A 9,317-nucleotide genomic window follows, 5' to 3' on the forward strand; every position below is an offset into this window, starting at 1 on the left:
CCAACCAACTACAACACGAACACCACCGATGAGGGCGTCTAAAACGACCATGAATCTACAGTAAGGGGCTCCGTCACTTTTACAACAGGTACTGCAGCTGACGGGCCCCGTCAACCAGTAGTCACTGCTTTACGAAGTAGGTCGCTATTATGACGGCCCCGTCATTGTTCAATTTACACTATGGGGACGGGCCCCGTCGCCGTTGTCAGGCGTCCCCTCCCCTTCTCTCTCCTGTCCTATGCTGCCCCCCTCTCGCCCACCTGTCGACCGCGTTCTGCGCTCGCTCTGTGAGAATTAACGGCCAGGCTAGATGGAAGATACGACGCGCCGTAGCGTCCCTCTTCGCGTTCCACGACGCGAGGTCGGTAGCATGCCCAACGAACGCCAACGGAACGCAATCGTGCAAGTGCTCCGGCTTCGCATTGCCTCATGGTCCCCTTTAGCGGGAGATGGTGTAATTTTTTTGTCAAATTCGACGCTCTGACTTACTAATGTTAAAAGTTTGAAAAACAGCACGTAGACGAAAACGTGCTCTATTTTCGGAAAAAGACGTAATTCCTTCCCATTTCATTCCTTACAACAGGCTCTGAATGCCATTCCCATTACATTCCTCCAAGCGTTGTCCCCATTCCGTTCCCATTCTATTCCGCGGTCGCGAAAATGTGGAATGATTCCGGAATCATTCGAATTCAGGAGTGGCAAATCCGCAACACAGGTGGGAAGCATTAAACCACACGCTCTTCGTGCTATTAGCATTGTGTGATGACTGGTTGTTATTTTACTCTTCTGCCACGCTATATTACATAAGTTGACAGAATTCCTTGCCCGACATGACACCTGTATAGAGTATTTTTGCAAAGGAGTTACAAGCACCAGCGTGGCACTGTGGTGGAAGGCTGTCACGCAGAGGGCGTGGGTTAAAATCCCATCCAATCCTAGAAATTTGTTTCTCATTAAATTTTTTCTTATTTCACGTGATAGCGGTCACAGACACCGGCGGTGGCGGACAAAAATGGCGCCAAATTATGCTGTTGTGATCTCATATATTCGCTTTCGCTGTAACAAACTTCTGCGCCGACGATGCCTTCTTCACTTTGGCCTGTGTGACAGTTGCGCAAAAGTCCACTTGTGTTAATATAAGCATCTCCGGTTGCCACTGTTTTCGTTTTTCGCAAATTTCTACACATCTTTGCTTCGGAATTCCTGCCTGAGGTACGCGCTAATACTGTACCCTGAGATATACTCACATTGCATGAGCTCACTTCTTCCTGATTCCGAAAATTTCTCGTGAACCAAAAAACGATTGAAAAAAGTTCGGTTTCACTTCTGAACGAAATAATAGATAAAGTTTTGGTTACGTTTCCGTTCCGGTAAAAAATATTGTTTTTTTTTCATTTTTCGTTTTCGGTTTTCGTTCCGTTCCGACAAACTGGTTCCAGGAATCATTGTTCACTTTGTAAAATTGGAAACAAAAAGTGAATGGCTGTAGGGAAATAGGAGGCTGTGAGAAGGCCGGTCTGAAGTGTCAATCACCGAGAACATGACACAACACAACCGGATTTTGCTGCAGTCTGTGAAACAATGGGCAGATTCCAATGACGTTAAATATGCATGGCACTGCGATGGCAAAATTTATTTGCGGAAAACTGACGAGGAACGGGCACGTTATCCAACGTGCAGAGCATTTGACGCGACTGGCCGTGTAACGGCGCAACTAGCCGTGTAATGCTATAATTCCATTTATATACTTCCTAGTCCACGATGAATGCCCCGTATGTTTCCCCTAATAACACTGGCAAACTTGTTACTAAATCCATATTATCAGTGCTGCACATTACCATTCAATCGATCGGCGGTAAAGAAGAACTTTTAGAAATGTTTCTTTGCGAATTCAGTTTCAAATTTATTGCAGTAATGTTGACCGAAACTCGGATGTTAGAGAATGATTCTTTCGATCTTGCAAACTATTATTCTTTTGATTTGCATCGCGTTGGTAAATGTAGTGGAGGTATATGTTTGCTGTTGCTAAAGCACATGCTCTCAGATAGGATTGTATATTTATGCACTGTTACACCTGATTATGAAGTTCTATCTATGCTTTCTGGTAAAATACTTTTCGTTGTTGTCTATCGCACCCCGTGTGGTGGCATTGAAGATATCTTTGCATATATTGAAAGTGTTCTTGAATTTGTGTGTCAGTGCCAATATACTATTTTCCTTGGTGGTGATCTGAATATTAATATTCCTGAGAATTCTCCAGGACACACACAGTTGTTGCTTCTGATTGACTCTTATCTTCTCCCAAATGTTATTACTGTACCGACCGATGTTACCTCGTCATCTGCAGCTGTACTTGACTTGATAATCACTAATGAATCTACTGAATGTGCTTCTGCAGGGGTTATTAATAGAGCATTCAGTGATCACCTCCCCGTGTTTGTGTTGACCAGCGTCTCTTTGGTTTCTAACAAATTACTCATGGACCGTTATTTTGGGACACAAAATATGAACGCCAGCTTATTAGAAGAATTTCGTTGCATGATATTAAATTTTTATTGGACGCCACTGTACAGCCACGTGACTGCAGACGAGGCATTTAACTTTTTTAAGACAGTTCACAAGGTTTTACAGCAAGGCACTCCCATACAGGGTTACGAAAAAACTGAAGAAGGCCTGTAAGCCTTCGATGACGTCTCGCATCGTTAAAATGATTTTCAAGAAAAACAACTTATATCCGAAGTTTTTAGAGATTCGCGAACACCCCGATTTCGTAGCTTTTAAGAACTTTCGCAATAATTTGAATGGCACAATAAGAAAATCTAAAAACGCCAGGCCCGAGTCAGAGCGGAATTTCTAGAGCGGAATTTCTAGAGCCCGTTATAAACTCTTGTGACTACTAATAAAAGTACACTAGCATCGTACCCACTACAGCACGAATCATAATTTTTGTGAAGTTGGGAAGCACCCATCGCGACATTATTCGTCATTCTGCGGAGAAGCGAGGTACCATCTGAGAGGCATTATGTGCACTTTGTTGATGCGACGGCTGATGACGATGAAGAAATATGGCTGAGACCTTTGTAATGGGTTGAAATCTTTAAACGACCCACCAGTTACGTAACTCGCATTGTTTCACGCCGGTCGTTATTTAACTCTCCCACCATGCTTTATAACATACGTTAATGTGAGAAAAAAAGAGAGAGGGAAAATCTTTATTGAGACCTTGAGGAAATGAATCATGGGATCCTTATGGGCTTCCTTGGTAACCAATATAAGTGCACTTGTGAGGAACCCACTACGCTATAAATCATAATTTTGGTGAAGTAGGGAAGCAGCCACTATTCAATTATTACAAATAACATATCCTTAACTTTCCTTGGCATTATTGTCTGTTAGTTTTCATTATTATTGTATTAAATTTTTCATCATTCTACGGAGCACCGTGGTACCAGCTAAACACCTGTAAGGCATTATGTGCACTTTTTTGATGCTGCGGCTGATGACGATGAAAAATTATGACAGAGCCCTTTGTAATGGGTTGGAAGCATTGAACAATCCACTCGTTGCGCAATTCGCATTTGTGATGCCTGGTTGTTATTTTACTCTTCTACCACGCTATATTACACATGTTAAGTGGTTCCTTTCCGACATGAAACCTGTATAGGGTCTTTTTGCAAAGCAGTTTGAAGCATCGGCATTTCTCTGAGGTAGAACACTGGGCTCCCACGCAGAGGTCCCAGGTTCGAACCTCGTTCTATCCTGGAAGTTTTTCTTATTAGTTTCTTTTTCTTATTTCGAGCGATAGTGGTTACGGACACCGGCGGCGGCAGCGGACAACTACGGCGCCAAAAACGGTGCTTGTTGTGATCTCATAACAGCTTTCACTGTAAAAAAGAGTATCACATACGCGATGCCAGAAAGGCAGAAAAAGAGTGTTCCACACTCGCCGCCATGGCTGCAATTGGTGCTGACTAATACTCCAAGGTTGAAATGCACATATATACCCCATAAAAAAGTGGACGGGAGGGTGACCACCGCCGTAGCTCAGTGGTAGAGCATCGGACGCGTTATTCAAAGGTCGCAGGTTCGGTCCCTGCAGGCGGCAAGTTATCTTTTCGTCCACTTTACTTTCTTCACATTTATGTTCTAAATACTACAGATAACACCCCCTATACTTTCCTTGGCGTTATTTTCTGCTAGTTCTCATTAATAGCATATCGATTAAGACACATCAAAGGAAACATTTGTTCCTCACTCTTTATTTCTTCTTCGTCGTCTTCGCTAAGCCGGCCGCCGAGCATGTGCCATCTCCTGGCGCCGTAGTCGGCAGTGACGCCTTATATGACATATCCCCTTTTGCGAAAAAAATATATAATTACTACCTAATATAGTTCTTCAACTTCTGTGGTGTCTTCTTACGCGTGCTCCTTCTAATGCGCGCTTGACGTCCCGACAGACTGCGTGAAACTTGCGCACTGTCATCTGCGAGTGGTTCAGGAAAGTCCGCATCTTCATGATTATCCACACTTGATGGGCCAGGATGCGATAGATCACTCGTACCACTCGTACCAGACGATTGAGTGGATGCGGTGACCAGTTCATGACAGCAGATGTGCCGGATCTCATTTTGCCGACAGCTGCAGGGTGAACAGCAGCTAACTTGGACCCGTTCCACACTCGTTCATCTTCCAACAAGTACGAGGCCGGTCCACGCTTTTCAACGATCTTCTTGGGCGCGGAGAACTGCGAAGATAGCTTCCCAGGAATGGCAGATAATTTGACCCGCACGCGTGAGGCGCACATCGATATATTTGCAAGTAGTCAAGCATGGCTAATTTTATATCACGGCGTTCAAAGAGCGCCAGTTGTATGCATGACTTCAATACCCTGTTGAATCGTTCCACCAAGCCGTTAGCTTGCGGGTAGTACACAGAAGAGATGTAATGCTTGATTCCACGTTCTGCGAGGAATTCTTCAAAATTTGCTGATGAAAACTGTGGCCCATGATCGGATACGAGACAACGTGGGTATCGTTCGCGTGCAAAAAGTTCAAGCAAATATTTATTCACTGTAGGTGTGGTCGCACCTCTTACGAAAGCCACTTCAGGCCACTTACTGTAAGAGTCAATAACTGTAATGGCAAAACGGCAGTCGGTTGACGCTTGCGTGAAAGGCCCTATGATGTTGATTGACACTTTTTCCCAGGCTTTTTCAGCAAGAGGAACGGGTTGCATTGGCGCTCCAGAGGTACGTGCAGACTTCTAACAGAACTGGCAAATCACACATGTGCGCACAAGCTCTACAATCTGACTGTCCATGCACGGCCGACCAATAGGACTCTCTCAGGCGAGCTTTGGTGCGACTCTTTCTTTCATTTGTTTCTTTCTTTATTAGTTTATTTAGAACAACCGTGAATTGTTCAAGTGGACACGGCTAAAGGCAAATATTGCCTGACTGGGCCGTGCCACCCATACAGCAGCAGCAGCAGCAGAAAGACGATATTTTGGAACATAAAAGCGTACATAAAAATCAATCATTACACTTCTTTACACAGATAAAATGCACAATTCATCAAAATCAAAGGCAATAATCGAAAAGAAGAAAAACATCAATGTTATCAGTTTGACAGGTACTTAGTACTAAAAGGTAGAAACCCAAATATAACCGATGATGCACGTGTAACTCGCGCAAAAAATGATCGGCAACCAAGAACAACCTGATGGTGCTCATGAGCCACATGCGAAAAAAAAATAAAAACAAAAAAAACTATACATTGATGCAGAATCATAGTGCTCACAGAATAACTTTGGTTTCAGTCCTCTGAGAATAATAATTCTCTTATCGTTTTTTAAATGATTGCTTAGCAATTCCAGAATTTAGGAGATCTGTGGTTAAGGCATAGTCGCTGAGGAGGTTAGGAATTTGCGCCGCAAGCTTTTGTTCACCGTAATTTGTTCTACTACGTGGTATAGGTATAAAACTATTTCTGAAAGTATAGCCTGGCGTTTTTACGCAGTATTTACTCTGGAAGGTATGTTTATCACTCTGAAATTGCCGCATAATCTCAAGAAATAGCTTATATGTATGAAGTTTGGAAACTGTAAATATTTTATATTTGCAATAGTACGTTTTGGTGCTGACCATATGTCCTAAGTTTTCTATTGCACGCAGTGCGCGGTTTTGAAGTGTTTGAAGTGATCCTAAATTATACTGAGTAGTGGTCGACCAAACTAGAAGACAGTACGTTAAACGGGAATGTACTAGTGCGCTATAAATATGGTGTTTCACGCTTGTTGGTAGCAAATATCGCAACCTGTTTAGGGCACCTACAGCGCGGGCAATACTAGTTTTGAGAGAATCAATATGTGGTGACCAGGGCATATTCTCATGGAATATAACCCCCAGGAATTTGGCTGTGCTTGACTGTTCAATATTTATTTTTTGAAATTGTAACTGATGTTGAGAAGGCGTGTCCATTCCTTTTGATTTAAAAAGCAAGTATTTTGTTTTGCTTACATTTAATTGAAGTTTATTTGCATTAAGCCACACATTTAATCTTTGTAGCCATGTGTAGGCTTGTTCAAAAATATTGAGCAATTCCCTTCCTGAGAAGAACACGTTGGTGTCATCGGCATATAGTATAATGTTAGAGTAGCCCTGTACCTGAACAATATCGTTGATTTACAACAAAAAATAGAACAGGTCCTAAAACTGAGCCTTGGGGTACGCCGTATTTAATAGACTGAATTTCAGAAGTGACACCATTTATCATAGTGTACTGTGTTCTTGACGTTAGATAACTTTTTATTAAAGATAATGCGACGCCGCGAATACCATAGTGAGGTAGTTTTTCGAAGAGAACATTACGTTACACACAATCGAAGGCTTTTCTAAAATCAAGAAATGTACCAAGGGTTAGCATTCAGTTTTCAATGTTGTCAAGAATTTGTTCTTTTATTTCAAGTAAAGCTGTTTCTGAAGATTTATTTTTTGCAGAAACCATACTGCTCTTGTGCAATTATCTTGTGTGTGTTTAAAAAGCCACCCAATCTTTTGTTGATAACGTGTTCGGCAATTTTCGCGAAAACAGATAGTACGGAGATCGGCCTATAGTTATTCATATCGTTAACTGGGCCACCTTTATGAATAACGGTCACTCGGGCCAGCTTCATTTTATTCAGAAACACGCTAGTCGAAAGAATTAAATTACAGATATGTGCAAGCGGTATGCTTATATATTCGCTAACGGCTTTCAGCGGCTTCACCTTTACATCATCAGCACCAGCAGCACAACTGTCTTTTAACGATGAGATTATGTTCTGGACCTCCCGCTCATCAGTGGCCACCAAGAACAGAGTAGAACAACACCGATTTGATATATATTCCGATGGAGTGACCGATACACTGGGTTATGAAGATGAACCAACATCTGTAAAATGAGCATTGAATGCATTTGCAATCTGAACATCTGATAGCCCGCTTTGTTGAAGTTTAACTTTATTTGTTATAGCAACTCTATTCATTACCTCATTGATCGCCTTCCACATGAGATTTGAATTTCCGGATAGAGCAGTGAACTTATTCATATAATATTCTTGTTTGGCGCGTGTAATATCAGAGTTTAGTTTATTTCGTTCAGATTTGAAGACCCGGAAATCATTTTCGCTTCTAGTTTTTAGAAAAGTTTGAAAGAGCCTGTTGCGTGATTTCATTCTGTTATAGAGCTCACGTGTTATCCATGGCTTTCTTGTTTTCTTGTGTTTTTTGAGCTTCACAGCGGGGAAGCATCTGTCATATAAGAGCGCAAAGGTGGATACAAAAGCATCGTAAGCTGAGTTTGCGTCGGTATTCGCAGTAACTTCGTCCCACTGATAGGAAGAGATCAATTCTACGAATTTTTTTAGGCTTTGTTCGGAGTATACCCTTTTGTAGTTTTCGTGTGCTCTTTGGCAAGGCGCTCTAGCAGGCAATAGACAATGCCTGGATGTGACTCATGGGCCAGATCCATAAAACGGCGTGTCATAGACGCTGGCACGAAAATCCTTTCACCCCGGCACAGGGTATTATTTACAACTGAGAGTTCATCTCGCACATGAAAGTAAGCCAGCAGCTCTTTCGACGAAGATTTTTTGTCAGGCCAAGAAGTAATCGTGAAATGCTTGACTTGAGAGAGAGCGGGATCGTTGGTACTGGCTTCTTGAAGCTCTTCCATGGTAATGACTGGAGACAGGAAGCATATGAATTCTTGTTCGGGTGCATCGCGGAGTAAACTCTGTACGGGCAGCCGGGAAAGAGCGTCAGCCTCGACGTTTTCGCTACCCTTTCTGTATTCCACGGTGTAGTTGTAGCACAGCAACCGTGAGGACCAGTGCGCAATCCTTAATGGACGGTGACCTGTACCTTTCGTTGAAAGTAGCGTAACCAATGCCGCGTGGTCAGTGCGTAAGATGAAAGGTCTCCCCCACAGGTAAACGTGCCAATGTTCGCAAGCTCAGACACAGGCAAGAGCCACACGTTCGCCAACTGAGTACTGCCGTTCATGCGGCTGCATAGTACGCGAGGCGAACGTGACAGTTTGCAGTGAGGTTCTGTTATCCTGCTCAAGTACCGCACCTAATCTATATTCTGAGGCATCAGTCGTGACATACACCGGTAAGTGAGGATCGAAAAGATGAAGAACCTCGCGAGGTGTTACAAGAGCTTTCAGCCGCTCCAAACTGCTTTGTGCTGTCGCAGTCCAAACGAAAGGTGCATTTCCTCGAAGCAAAGCACGCATTGGCTCCAGAACATCAGAAAACGCCAGGCCTGCGCGGAAAGCGCAGCACAGTCACAGCGAAAGCTTGAAGAGCAGCATTTCTAGAGCTCGTTGTGAACTCTCTTGGTGCTACTAATAGAAGTAAACTAGCAAGGTACCCACTACGTCATAAATCACATTATTTGTGAAGTTGGGAAGCACCTACAACGCCATTATTCACCATTCTGCGCAGAAAGGAGGTACCAGCTACACATCTGTAAGCCATTATGTGCACTTTTTTGATGTGACGACTGATGAAGATGAAGAATTGTGGCTCAGCCCTTTGTAAAGGGTTGGAAGCTTTCAACGGCTCACCAGTTACATAATTCGCATTGTGTGATTACCGGTCGCTATTTCGCTCTCCCACAATGCAATATACCATGCGTTGACGTGAGAAAGAGAGAGAGAGAGGGGGGGAAGAAATTTATTGAGACCCCGAGGAAATGGATCATGCTGCTTATGGGCTTCCTTGGCAACCAATACAAGTGCACTTGCGAGGAACCCACTACGCTCTAAATCATTG

This window comes from Rhipicephalus sanguineus, chromosome 1 (assembly GCF_013339695.2).
Source record: "Rhipicephalus sanguineus isolate Rsan-2018 chromosome 1, BIME_Rsan_1.4, whole genome shotgun sequence".
Lineage (NCBI taxonomy): Eukaryota > Metazoa > Arthropoda > Arachnida > Ixodida > Ixodidae > Rhipicephalus > Rhipicephalus sanguineus.